A 14577-nucleotide genomic window follows, 5' to 3' on the forward strand; every position below is an offset into this window, starting at 1 on the left:
TGAGGCCGGTGGTAGCGGTCAGCACAGGGCCACAGACACATGGCGTTGAGGACCCCCAGGCCATCGATCCAGAGGCCATCCAAGGCCATCTACCCAGAGGCCATCCATTATTCAATCATACAGGGTCCATGATTTGAGCTGCACAGAGTTAGTGGACCCAGATGCAGTGCGGCCGGCACAGGCACACCCGCAAGGGACGGTGACTTGCGGTGCACTGAGGTAGGGCAACGAGAGCTGAGCGGGTCCTCGTCGATGTCCAAGGTGAATATCACAGAGAGTTTCGGGGTACAATGAAAGCTGTTCTTCCAGGGTATGATGCAGAGGGCAGTACCAAGCAGAAACAGGCAATATGGAGGAGATGAATACTACAGACCCATTCTCAACACCAAGTCAGTATCAGCCACATGATGATGAAGACAACCCCCAGGCCATATACTCATACGCCACCAAAGTCCAACCAGAAAGAGTCCATGACTTTCGGGGCACAGAGTCAGTGGCACCAGAGCTGGAAGGGGATGCAGTCTGCGATGATACCTGTACAAGGATGTAAACTCTGCAATGGACAAATCAAGACTCAGTTCCAAATGTGTGACCTACAGGACTGCAGTGTGGGCCGGAGGCAGCGGTCAGCATGGGCCCACAGCTGCGTGTCATTGGCTTGTGATGCACAGAGTTAGTGGCACCAGAGCAGTTGTTGGTAGTGTTCGATCACCTTCACAACGAGGATCTTTTTTTCCTCCGGACTGAACCACGTCTTCCTCTTACTCCTCTCCTTGTGTACAATGATATAAACTCTGCCATACGTAAATCCAGACTCAGTTCCAAATGTGTGACCTACTCGACCGCAGTATAGGCCGGAGGCAGTAGTCAGCAAGGGACCACAGACAGTTATCTTTCTGATGCTATGCACAGAGTTGGTGGCACCACATCGAAGGGAGTATAGTGATATAAACGCAGCCATAAAGTGTGTACTCGGCCATTGTATAATCAAGACTTAGTTCCAAATGTGTGACTTACTTGACCGCTGTGTAGGCCGGTGGAGTACGTCAATGAGAAAGGAGTGCTGCGGGCCTGTCTCGGGGAGGACAGCGATGGTCTGAGGAGGCTGCCAAGGTCACGGACCTCGGGCTTGGAGCTTGCACAGGCATGTGGTGGGCCCTCTTTGACACACGCTGGTGTCGGAAGGTGAGCAGTGTGGCCTGGTTGCGCAGGGGCAGCCAAGATGGATCTGGGGACCTGCAGCCTGGGGTGCAGCAGGCCCACATGGTCGCAGGCACCACCACTCACGGCATCGGCCTCGTGGCCTGCTGGGAGGCGCTGCCCTGGTGGACACATTGGCCATTACAGAAGAGACCATGCCCAGAGCTACGGGCTTTTTATTCACACCCCTACACTGGCCTGGGGTACGCCGGGCCATCCCACAATGCTCATGCTTAGATGGGGGGACGTAATGAGCTACTTTCCACGCTCTTCCCCACTGCCTGGGGTAACAAGGTTGCGTCCTCTGTTCACTACACTCCAAACACCAGCAGTATATGTCGACATGGGCATGTCTGTGGTCTGCATACTGCAGTCTGGCCAGCACATCCACGCCACACTTGGCATTGTGTACATTCTCATTCATGGGTCACTTGCCTCCTTCGCACATGCATGGTTCCCACCTCTCCCCACATTCTGCCATTGTGTGGCTGAGGTGCCATGCCGTTGATGGCTCGTGTACATGGCTTGCCCAGGTCACCACAGTAAGTTGTGCTGTCGTGTCTGGTAGATGGGCATGCTGTTTGGAATGTTGCATGTGAGTTTGTAACGTGTGCAACTGCATTCCCAGGGTTGTGAGTTGCATGATTGTGGAGTTGAGGAGTGTGGTGTGTTCATTTGGTACTTACCAACGAGCACTGCATTTCCATAGGTGTCTCAAAGCGCTGGTTGATGATGGACTGTCAGAAGATGAAGGAATCATGCACACTGCCTGGGTAGTTGGCGACGACATGGGTGAGGAGTCCACGGTGGTCAATTATTTTTTTTTTTAATATAATTAATTGTTTTATTTTTTCTTATTTATGTATTTTGTTTGAAACCTCATCCGCCTCCAACCCCAGTAAACAGAACAAGCATTTGCAATGCAATAGGTCTCGCATTACGCGAGTATGCGCTATTGACATTGCAAATAACAATGCCTTTTATTTTTGTTTTCGTTTCTAAAACAAATAAAAGGCATTGTCCTTTACAATGCCAATAGCTTAAACTTGCGTAAATGCGAGACCTATTGCATTGCAAATGCTTTTTTATCCAGCAACTTCTAGGACATAATAGCAGATAAGTTTACTAGTGGGTGATGCACTTGTTTGACAGATCTGGGTATAGTGAAGACTTATGCAGATAGCTCAAAGGGTTACTGCTTTTGTTGAAGAGATCAATCTACTACTTGTAGGCCACAAGTTACAATCTGCATGATCTAGCTCTTTGAATTATGAACCAGCATCAAGGAGCTCCATGCAAACTACAAGGCAGAAGTTTCGAACCTTTCAGGTTTTTGTCAATCTTCAGCTAGTTTAAGGTTGCTAAAAAGGATTCCCACACAGTGAAACAGTTTTCAGTAAGTGCTACGTCAGTAGTTATTAGCGAATTTACTCATATAGACAAATACATCTGACATTCTTACAGTCCATGCATATTTTTGCATACAGGGCTTGGGGAGATCAACGCTCTTCCTCCACCCCAAACAAACGTAATCTCTAGAGCAATTTTAGGTGACAAACTGGGTATCTATGTTTACTGGGTGGCACTGGTATCAAGGCGTTAGGCTCCATCTGGCTCCTACTCCGGATGAGACTCGAACAAAAGGAGTGCTCCCCCCTCGCCCCCCCTAACGCAGGTTGCTGTTTTTAACACAAAGTAGACTAAGTGCCAGGAGCTGAACGATTAACATACCTAGGCCGAGAGTGCGTCAGATTTATTCCAGGAAGGCTAGAATGTGTTTTGTCACCGAGTCAAGCGACTGTTAATCGGCTGGTATGCTGCAAGTAACAATATCACCTCAAGAAAAACATTACATTTTGGGGGGCTTCGCAGAGGCTGCCTGTGTATGGTACAGCGCTACTGCACAATAAAGTAGGCATTAACCTTGGAATAAATCCCTGGTCAATCATCGCTTTAAATTATGCGAAATGTAGTTCTGGCTAAAATGTTTTCATTTGACAAACCGCATTCTAAGTAGCAGATTGTAACGCTTTCCTTTTCTAAATGCCAGTCTCTTTCCGAAAACAGAGGACCACAGGCTGGGGTGCCAATATGCTGCAAAGGTAATGCAGCTTTTCAAGTGTTAGGGCTAAAAATGGAAGCATTGGAAGGAAGTATTTCCTACTGTGATATACAGCCGAAAATGCAACATTTCATTTTAGGATTAACTACAACATGTATATGGAGCAATAGCAATCTCGGTGGACTTAACTCCGTACAGTACGATACGCCCCCACAAAGCAATAATCTATATTAACCTGCAAGGGCCTTCGCTGGGGACCGTCAGTGATATGTTTGCGACTGAAAAACGACATGAGGAAAAGACTATTGAAAGGCTTTTCACAAAACGGTTAAGGAAGAAACGTTCTCTAGACCAGATGTGCCGGGCCATTGGTACTCAGCGTACTGGAGGGATGGGATACTGGGCCGGAAGTAACCCTCGGCCGGAAGAGAATTCCCACCTGACGGTCCCGGGCAGAAGAGGCGAATGCAAGAAATACTGTCTACCGACAACGAGGCTCAATCTGAGCCAGCAGCGCATCTTCTCATACAGCCAGGCTGGGGAAATCACTATACACTGTGGCCATGGGACTAGTGTCAAATACCCATTGCCTGTGTCATGGAAACAATCCAATCGCCACCCTTCACACCCGACTGTAGCGATGTAAGCAACACTATAACATTCCTTTCCTGCAGAAGGACAATGCCCATACAGAATCGACAATGGTACATGCTGCTGATAGAAATGTTAATTTTAAGCACATATTAAAGTGAGTGTGTTGGGGAGACTTGGTTACATATCCAATTTTAATATAAACTGTAATTGCTGCAACGCAGATCCCGTGATGTAAAAGTCTGTAGAGGCTTTTGCACGTGATCTGATGGGCAGTAGCTGCTTCTCTGCTGTGTCAGGTCGAGCGCTTCGGGGCACATGAGTTACTTCGAACGCACTTTGTAAAGGATGATGCAGTCCGGTTACTTTGTGAACAAGGTCTGACGATATCCTACTTTTGTAGGTTTTTCAATGACCCGGACAGTGTTGTACTGTGTCTATTTTGTAAGCAGTAGTGGTTAAACAACGAGGCATTTGTGAATCAGTGGGTTACTGAGTTCCATTCCAAACCGATCTGTCAAATGTTTCCTGGGATAGACAAAACAAGTTGATTCGTGAGTGCCCGAAAGGCAGGAAAACAGGATCAAACATCAAAGCGGCGAAAGTGAAAGTAATCGAGCAGAGCATCAAAGGGCTGGGTGAGAAGGGAGGAGGGAATGCAAGGGTCAAAGCGGCTAAAGTGAAAGAAAGCTATAGAGAAGGGAGGGTGGGAGTGGGAGCAGCTGTGCACGTGCATGTGATCGTGCACTCAAGGTTTAGGCCAGCCAAAAGACTGTGGGTAGCACTTTGAAAATCCCACATATAAAATGTCTCTTCGAGCCTTTGGCTCAGCGAGACCTAAAAAGCAGGATGTTGTTACCGTTACTCTATTTCTAGAGAAGTAGGAAATCAAGGTAGAGCCCAAAAGATGCCGCCCGCCTACCGGTAGACAGCAAACCTACTAGGTGTAACTGACCTCTCAGTTTAAAGGAGAGGGTGGTTGCACTCCCTTCTGGTTGATCGTCACCAATGGCTGTAACTGATGGCCCAGCAAACTAAAAGCAAGACCCAGCCCAGTCATAAAGCTCCCAAAGAGGCATAATAATAGGAACAAAAAGAAAAAAATGAAAAAATGAAAATATTTTCCAAAGTGATAACACGCCAACTTAAACCCCTAAAGAAACAATACTCAATTAAAATCACCCCTGAACTAATGAGGAGACCAGTTAAGCAAACAGTACCATAGTGCCTTCTTTCTACTGTTCTGCAATCTGGCCAAATCAATTTTGGAGGTCTTATATAAGCAGGACAGCCAGTCTGAATAGGTGGGGGGTGTAGCCTCTACCCATCTCCTACATATTTCTCATCTAGCCAGCAGGATTGCGTAAAATAAGAACTCCCTGGCCGGACCTGTAATTCCTCTAGCAATACCAAAAATGATCAGGGCAAGAGAAATATGGACTGGAGTCCTCAAGATATCGGCAATAGTAGCCCCCACTTTCTCCCAGAATTCAGCAATAGCTGGGCAGTCTTTAAACAGGGGAATGTCTGAAGCACTCACCAAATCGCACTTCTTACCACTGGCCGGAGGGCCCTTTTTTATTTTAGAAAGTCTAGAGGGAGATAGATAGGCCCTGTGTGTAGTGAAATAGTGGTTCCTCCTGAACCAAGCTAGTTTTACCACTGTAAACAGAGTGTTGAAGGACGTTTGCCACACATCTTCCCAATCTACATCTGATATAAAAGCTCCCCACAGTTCGTCAGCTAATTTAAAATCCCCATCAATGACTTCCTCTATGGTCCAGTAAAAGAAAGACACCTCTTTCCTCCCCGCCGGTCCTAATACCAGTTGCTCCTCTTGGGTGTTCCCTTCACCTATCGATTTTTTCAGATTCTGTGACCAACTCTGCAATTGCAAATATTTGAACCTGGATATGCCCTCCTCTAGTTTGTCATCGAGCGCCGCCCAGAACAGGAGTGAGCCCTCCGCAGCTAAATCTCCCCACACCAGAAGCCCAGCTGTTTTAAGTGGGGCTGCCAATTTATCTTTCAGGTAGTCCGGAACCCCTGGAGAGTCCCACAAAGGAGCCAAACTTGAAAAATAATTTATGCCAGTACATTGCTTAATTCTGGCCCATGTACAAGCCAAACCTAATAGAACTTTCAGTCGAATCTTCTTAAAAAACTTCTGGTCTCCATATTTAAATAGGAAACCCTCCTGTGAAAATCCCACTCCATCCAACATGGCCGAGAACATTACCCCCCTCTCTGACAGATCTGGGGATTTCATCAGCATTCTTGAGTGTGTTAACTGGAAGGCCCAGGCTTAGTACTGGAGATACGGGAGTGAAAGGCCCCCTATCTCCCTCCTGCGCCTTAATTTCTTCCATGATATTCTCGTGGCTTTGTAAGCCCACACAAATGAATTAATTGATTGTTGCAGTTTGTCAACAGCTTGCTTCTCGTAATGTAGAGGAATAGAATTAAAAAGAAAAGTGATTTTTGGCAAAATTACCAATTTAACTAAATTAATTCTGCCCATAATAGTCAATTGGAGATGGACCCACGATTTCATGAGTTTCTGGCACTCCCTGGAAACATTTGCAAAGTTGGTCCCCATGATTTTGTTTTGGACAATCCTAACCCCCAAATATCTCAAATCACTTTTGGCCAGGTGTCGATTTCATACCATGATGTCCGTTCTTTCCGCGTTAACCTCGAAGCCCGACACTTGGCCAAACTCTTGTGCTAACCTAATGACATGAGGGAAAGACTACTCTAAGTCAGGTGTGAGAATTAGGATGTCATCCGCATACAGGGCTACCTTCCTCTCCCATGCGCCAAACTTAAATGGTGTAATACACGTCTACTCCCTGAGACGCTGAGCAAAGGGCTCAATATACATGTCGAATAAGAGAGGGGAGAGGGGGCAGCCCTGCCTGGTTCCCCTAGTGATCTTGAAAGGATTAGTCAATTTACCATTGACTAAGGGGCAGATTTATGTTCCCTTGCGCATCCCTGCAAATCAGCATGGATGCGCCAGGGAAGATGCGTCACGCAAGTTTGCCCTTGCGCCACCGCAGATGCGCCGCATTTACAATGCGGTGCATCGTGGCGCAAGGACAAGCAGATACATGACGCATCTGCCGGCGTAAGGTTGGCGCAGTGCTGAAGTTGTGTCACAAGCGCGACGCAACTCCAGCACTGTTCCAACCTACCCTATCCCTAACATGGTGCGTCAAGCCTCACGCCTGCTTCAAGCAGGCGCAGGGTTTTGACGCATCAGCGTTGGGAAAGTGACTCAGTGAAATCTTATAGATTTCACTGAGTCACTTTTCAGGGGCGTTCCTGCGATGGAACGCCCCCCCTGAGTAGAAACGCCCACATGAAACCTGACACAGGTTTCATGTGGCGCAGGGCTTTACACCGTGACGCATCTCCATAGATGCGTCACGATGTAAATGGGGTGCAACATGGCGCAGGGTTTACGCCGCCGCTGCGTCACAAAAGTGACGCAACGGCGGCGTAAAAGTGACGCGAGTCTGATATAAATCTGCCCCTAAGAGTCTTGCCGATGGGTCACTGTATATAAGCTTGATTACTCGGCGAAATTTCACCCCAAAGTTGAACATTTCCAACACTGCCGATAGATAAATCCAGTTGACCCTATCGAAAGTCTTAGTGGCGTCTAATGTCACTGCTGCCAGAGGTAACAAAAAGGTGGAAGCAAAATCAATAGCTCCAATAAAATCATAAGTGGGGTCAAAAAGATTCCTGCCTCTCAAAAAACCCTTTTGATCTAAGTGCAATAAACCACCCACCACCGCACCCAATCTATCTGCCAAAATCCGAGTGAAAACCTTATAATCTGTGTTTAAAAGGGAGATGGGTCTATAAGACCCACAATCCGCCGGAGATTTCCCTACCTTTAAAATTAATGTTATGGTTGCTTCTACCCACGAAGCAGGGGATTTAGCACCTTCAACTAGTATCTTGTTGAACAAAGTTGTCATAGTTGGAATTATTGCCTCTCCCAAAAATCTATATAATTCTGCTGGAAGCCCGTCGGGCCCTGCAGCCTTACTACCTCTTGCTGGGATATATCAAGTTCCAGATTTTCTCGTTAGAAGGAGTTTAATGAAGTGAGATTAATCCCACTAAGCCACTCCTGAGCCCAGTTGCTATCCACCACATTGTCTTCATTATATAGATTTTGGAAAAAGACAAAGGCTTCTCCAATCTCTTCACCCGTAACTGCCACTGTGTTATTGTGTGCAATATCAATTTGTCTTATAACATTTTGAGCCCTATCGGTCTTTGCTTTCCATGCCAGGAGTTTGCTTTCCCCCTCCCCATATTCAAAATGGGCAAGCTTACTAGCCTCCCATCTTTTAGAGATCCTCATCTGGATGATAAACTCCAACTCATCTTTCAGGGTTACCAATTTCGCCCGATGTTCCTGGTGTTTTGCTGCGTCAGTCTCCCCATTCAGGTTCTGCTCTACTGCCTTCATATCATGCTCAGTCCACGCAATCTCCTCTCTGTATTGCCTGTTTTTGGTAGGAAATCCTACTTGTTCCCAGGCCTCTAAGATAGGCCTTCCAGGCGTCCCACACTACTGAGATCTCAGCTGACCCAATCTTTATATTTAGGAAGGACTTTGTCTCCTGAGATAACTAATTCGCTTCTGAATCGTCCGAAAGTAGTAAACGATCAAACGTCCACACCCTTGGAAATTCTTTCTCTGCCCACGTTAGGTCTATCCATACCGCCGTATGGTCTGATAAATGGGGGGTCAGATAACCTATATCCTTCGTTTTATCCCTCAGATCATGACTGACGAGGATATAATCTATCCGTGATTTATGTTTGTATTTTTGATTATAGACCGAGACACTTAAATTGGAACCCAACTTTTCTCTCTAAATGTCGCTCAGTCCGTGCTGACTCATCATCATTTGAAGATATGTCCTAGATGTGGACAGCACATTTGCCCTGCTGCTTGGAGACTTGTCCAACTGAGGATTCAGGACTATATTAAAGTCACTTGCAAGAATAATTTGTTCTTGAAATTCCAAGATATTTGCAAAAATAGTTTTCAAAGTGGATGGGTTGTCTAGGTTAGGGCCATAATAACCTACCACCGTTAATAAAGAACCTTTGACCAATAATTTGACCATCTGCCACCTGGGTCTATCATCGAACTTAAGAGCCGGGCATTTACTTGCTTTTTAACCAAGAATGCGATCCCCCCTTAATATTAGCACTTTGATTGGAGCTAATGCAGTGTTCCACCCATCTGACCTTTCCGATGATCGCGCTTATTTCCTCTCTCAGGAGATGTGTCTCCTGTAAGATGATTATTTGAGCGGGGGAATCTTTGAGGTACTGTAAAATGTTTGCCCTCCTACTTTTTACCCGGAGTGCATTAACAATCCAGGATAGGCACTGAAGAGTTCTCGTGGCCAATTTAAAAGGTGAATGAGAAATTTTTTTTTTAACCCCTATGTTCCCCACCCTGTGCTCCCTTTCCCACCCCTTGTACACCTCCCTGGAGAACCCTACCCCCATCTGCCTGGGCTAAAGTCCAGATTCTGCCTACAGGGGCATCCTACCCTGTCCCTAACTACTAATGAATCAATTCAAACAGGCAAAAAAGAATCCTAAAAATCTATTCCTAGTGCAATGACCCTATATGTTTTAATCTAGTCAAAAATGAAGAAGGAAGCTCAATATCTAAAAGATCTTAAGTCTTGAAATAAAAAAAATCCCCAAAACCCCATTGTGTGCCTGTCGTTGCATCTAAACTATTTAGAGACATTGGTTAAGTTTTCCAAAAGCTTATCCGCCTCCTGCACTGTTTTTAAATTATACATTTTATTATTAAGCATGATTTTTAGGAGTGCAGGGAATTTTAACTGTGCCACCGTGCCCAGTTTCTTAACTTCCTCCATTTTCCTGCCCAGCTCCCATTGTCGATCCATAGTGGCACGTGCAAGGTCAGAGCGAATTTGGAAGGCAAAGTCTCTAGGGCTCAATGTTTTTTGTTTTAAAGCACAGTTCAACATTTTTTCTTTCAAGGAGAATGTGAGAAAGTTTATTAAGATCTTTCTTGGCTTTGTCCGGTTAGGGTGATTCCTAAAGGGATCCCTGTGGATCCTCTGTATGTCCTTCTTTAGGTCTTCCTCCGATTCCTCGATCTGGACTGATTCCTCTATGCGAGTTACAATAAATGTTTTGAGGTCTCCCCCCTCCTTTCCCTCAGGAACATATAAAAGACGTAAATTATTACTATGGCGTAGAAGCCTTGCTTGGTTTCCAGCTGTTCCTGCGCAGTGTGTGGGAAGTGAAGGTACTGGGGTACCAAGCTGATGAGGACATCCAAGACAGGTGTGATGAACAGGGATAGGGCTGGCTGTGAGACTTCTCCGACTCTGGCAGTTGTCGGTTGGAAGGTCCCAGAGGCCAACATATGCAGCACAGCCAGCAGCTTTGTCTGTGGAGGAATGTTGGTTGTCCACTGTGTTGGTACGGTCAGCGTGTGGGCAATGATGTTCAGGATGCGTAGGATGGTTGTCCTTTTGAGCCTGTAGTGGGCAATGACATCCTCTAGTGTTGAGTCTGTGAGGCTGGTGCGTTTTCTGAAGGTCCGCTGTCTTTGTCTGCGCTGCCTCTGTGGTTGTCCGGGGTGGGGGATTCGGGGAGTGGCGGGCCTGGGGGTGGTGGCGGTGGGTGTTGTGGCCCTCTTGGGGCTCCAAGCTGCATGATGAGGAGCTCCATGGCATCTGTTGTTCTTCAGGTGTGGCTCTGAGTTGGGCTCCCTTTATGGTGCAGGGTGTCATCCGACTTAACACCAGGTCGGAGCAGGTGTTAACTCCCTGCTGCTAACGCACCTTATCACATGTTTTGAGTTCTTATCACCGATCTGGCTGGTGGTTAAGAATGATGCGAAGTGGTATTGTCGCGGCTTCTTGCACGGGAACGCCTACTCTGCATCTCATTAGCGTTAGTTGCCGGTGTCATCTGTGGCGATGTTTTTTGTGGCTGCTATCGCCGGAAAACTGGTGATATCTGCTGTTAGAATCAGCTTGTGAAAAGGGCGATATATTTATCGCCACTTTGGCAGCGATAAAGTGCCGCTAACTTGGTGATAGGTGCTTGAGAATATGCCCCTATGTGTGGAGCCTTCCTGCCTCACAGAGCGCCAGGAGGACCCTACAGACCGTCACTGCACTGCCCCAATACTTCTCTGATGGTCAAGGTGCATTCAAAAGCACTCCCAGGTGTGAGGGCGAAATATTTACCTTACTGTAAATATCTCGAAAGTATATGTATTGTCCGGCCCCCAACAGTGCTCCTAGAACAACTGTTTAGAGCTTTTGTTTTCTTACAGCTAGTAGAGTAACTCTGACTCATCTCCAAAGGTTAAAAAAGGCGAATTTCGCATATATCGAAATGAATCTGAATATTTCAACCTTCTTTGGTCGCAATATCTTAATTTCTCATATCACAAGAAATCCACCACCACTTCTTTTTCCCGATGATTCGACCTCGGCACATGCTACATAACTCAACTCTCAGCTACAACAGTGACTCCGCATTCTAGGGCATGTTACATTGTTATGTCTTGGCCCCTCTTACTTTGTCAATGATCCCAATTGTCTTGTATTTGGGACAGTAGAATTTTTGCACACTATCCCTTTTGTTCCTAAGCCATGCTATCTTTGCCACATTAATGCTTATGTAGGCCTTTAAAAAATGCACTGATTAACGAAGAGCCCAGTTTCAAACATGCATTACCCAAAGATTTTCACATACACCATAATGGTGCCTTTGGTGCGGTGGGGCCACTGTCACTGCTTGGTGTACTCCACATAGTAATTACCGTGGCCGCTGAATAGTGCCTCCAGGGGAAGTGGGTCACTCTTACTTGTGGCTGGACACCATATCCACACTATCGACACCGATGAGACACACTCAGTGATGGTTCGATAGTAAGATAGAGACCATTTCAGAAAAAGATGGCAGGTACTCACATGTGTGATTGTGTCTTCTCCCTCACTCTCTGCAACACTTCTTGAGTAAGCATGGTCATTTTGCTGGAGCATGCTTGGCTTACAATTCTGAATTCAACCCAACACATCTGTAGATGATAAACTCCAACCCTCGTCCTTGCAACCATGTTCCCCAGAAGGGCGCCAGGAAGTTGAAGTTGATGCGAACTGATTAGATTTGTGGTTCTATTCCTACAATGTAATATAATAATGTTTCTATTTTTTTATTTTTGGGACTCGCCAATAGATAAAACACAACCGTCCTTTCCTGCCACACCCACACCCAGCAGTCTGTAGTAACACATCTGAGAACACTGTCCAGCATCTTTAGCATTTATGGTCAACCACTATAGGTCTCTGGACTGTTTTCGATCAGTTCCTAACCAGAAAACTGTTCCAGACCTGCCAAGTCACAAATTGAAATATTATGGCGGAAAATAAACTGGAAAGGAGAGATACTCCGAATTGCAAGCCCGCATTTACAGTAGGAGCCTTGCAAATGTGAATAGAAAGATATTTTAAGCTGCACAAGTACACACTTGCAAAGGTTTCATGCAAATAGCAGGAGAGGCATCTGTTTATGTACAAGCTACCTCACTAAAAACATGTTTTTCAGACAGTTCGAAAAAATCTACAGGATCCTATGCATTGCTATTTGTTGCCTCAGTTTGCAGGCTCCTGGATGCACCTATTACATCTGGAGATATCTATCTGACTCTCAGGACTTCCTGGTAGATATTTTTCTGGTACTTCAACAAGTGGACAGTGAGGAAAATCAAATCATGCCACCTGTAGCTTAGCCCGCCCAACCCTCAACTCCTTTTGGGTGTCCTGGCCCACCAGCATGCTCTCCCTTCCTTCATGTGGAGCACCTTAGTTTGAATGCTGAAAATTGCTCACTTCAGTGGCTGATGCGGAAACAGAGGAAAGCGGCAATGTCGGCACCTTTATATTAAACAGTCCTGCCCCAGTGGGCGTGGCCAACTGCTTGGCCTCGTGGGCCTTGTGGTTACACAACGTTTTCCTCCAGTGAGTCCGCTCCTTACTGCTCTGCTGCTGTGTGCTCTTTTCAAACACTGTTGGCAAGCTGCAATTAAAAGAAAAAGACGAACTATTTACGTGTAGTGGCCTCTTTCCATGGGGTGCTCTTTGTTGGATTAATTAGCAGCTACGCCCAGCTGCGAGGAGAGAGGCCCACCGCATCCAAGCGGGTCCATGCCGGCGCCAGATGGTGTTAGCATTTGGAGACACGGCGCTGTTCAGCGCGATGTTCGCAATTGCACCTGTAAAGCGGTGACAGGTACTTTGAAATGTATGCTCGCAGCCCCACCAGGAGTATGTTAATGTGTTATTTTGGGAGCATTAAGGAGCGACTCACTGGAGGAAAACGTTGTGTAACCACAAGGTCCAGGAGGCCAAGCGGTTGGCCACACCCACTGGGGCAGGACTGTTTAATATAAAGGTGCCAATGTTGCAGCGCGGAACATCAAATTCCCCCTTCGGCACAGACCAACTACCTCAGCATCAGATTCACTCATATACATTCATTGGTGGGGCCCATAACACCAATATACTTACACTCCGTTGATCTGTTTTCTGAGGGAAAATATGCTTCCAAACGCTGACATGAAAGGAATACCTTTACCTTACTCTTAAACACATTAACCTCAGACCTAAGATATCCCTCTCATAAGGCGATGGATCATTTAGTTGTTTTGAAAGTTTAGATTCACAGTTATTTATCTAGTCTTAAATCCCATCAAACTCTCTTTTATAATAATCGACAAAACACATTTGTCAATTAATCAAATATTCTTTATCTAAGAAATATTGCAAGAAACGTTAGAAATCATCATCAGCATTTTAGGGTATCATATTTACCTATTCTGGCTAAAGTCGTCCTCTAAGTCAATCAGTCAAGGAAGAATTTATTCAGCAAAGTTAGGCCGCAATTCAGTCTCTCTAAGATTCATGATAACAGCTGTCCAGCAGTGTCACCGTCCTCTCCGTCAGCATAACGTCAGGAAATCGAGTTCGTCAAAGAAGAGCGTGTCGATCAGCAATATAGTTAGCGTTTTTAGCCTAATTCCCTACCTACTTTTATAATGAAAATAATGTCAAAAAGTATCAAGATCGGGGTTTAGAGAGTCCTGATTGGTCCATTTGGGGTAGCGGGGTACAGTTCTCTGGGTGTCGAATGATGAAGTCATCAAACTTGCTTGTGCCGGCTTTTAAATTGAGCTTTGTCTTTGGTCTTGGATGGGTTCCCGGAGCGTCCTTGAAGGGTACATGTTCTCCCGGGGTCAGGTCAGGCCACTGCTGCTGGCGGTGATGCCTGCGCACTTCACCCAGAACCTCGTGTTGTCAGGGCAGTCACTTTTAACGTCTCGTTTAGCCATCTTGTTTATGCCGAAATGGTCAACTTAAGCAAAAGAAACACAAAAACGTAATTAAAACATAGAAATGGCTAATAAAATGTTATCCCCTTGCTAATACCCATATGTGTGTGTATTTATCTAGCAGAAGCAACACTCAGAGCGGTTTATACTCACTGAATAAAGCACAAATCACAAATACATCACCAAAGCGACATATAACATGCAATATTCTAGTTTTCTACTATTAATATGCGTACTCAAGTTAGTTTACAATTAATATAGCCATGCAAGGTGCAATTCCAATGTGTAATTC

General features: G+C 45.8%; 1 protein-coding gene across 1 annotated transcript in view; it reads left to right on the plus strand.

Annotated features, from left to right (window-relative positions):
• The window catches only part of TTC34 (tetratricopeptide repeat domain 34), a 625964-nt gene that overhangs the window by 321751 nt on the left and 289636 nt on the right, over positions 1 to 14577 (plus strand). The gene's annotated exons all lie outside the window — the stretch shown is intronic.

Source organism: Triturus cristatus, chromosome 1_2 (assembly GCF_964204655.1).
Source record: "Triturus cristatus chromosome 1_2, aTriCri1.1, whole genome shotgun sequence".
Lineage (NCBI taxonomy): Eukaryota > Metazoa > Chordata > Amphibia > Caudata > Salamandridae > Triturus > Triturus cristatus.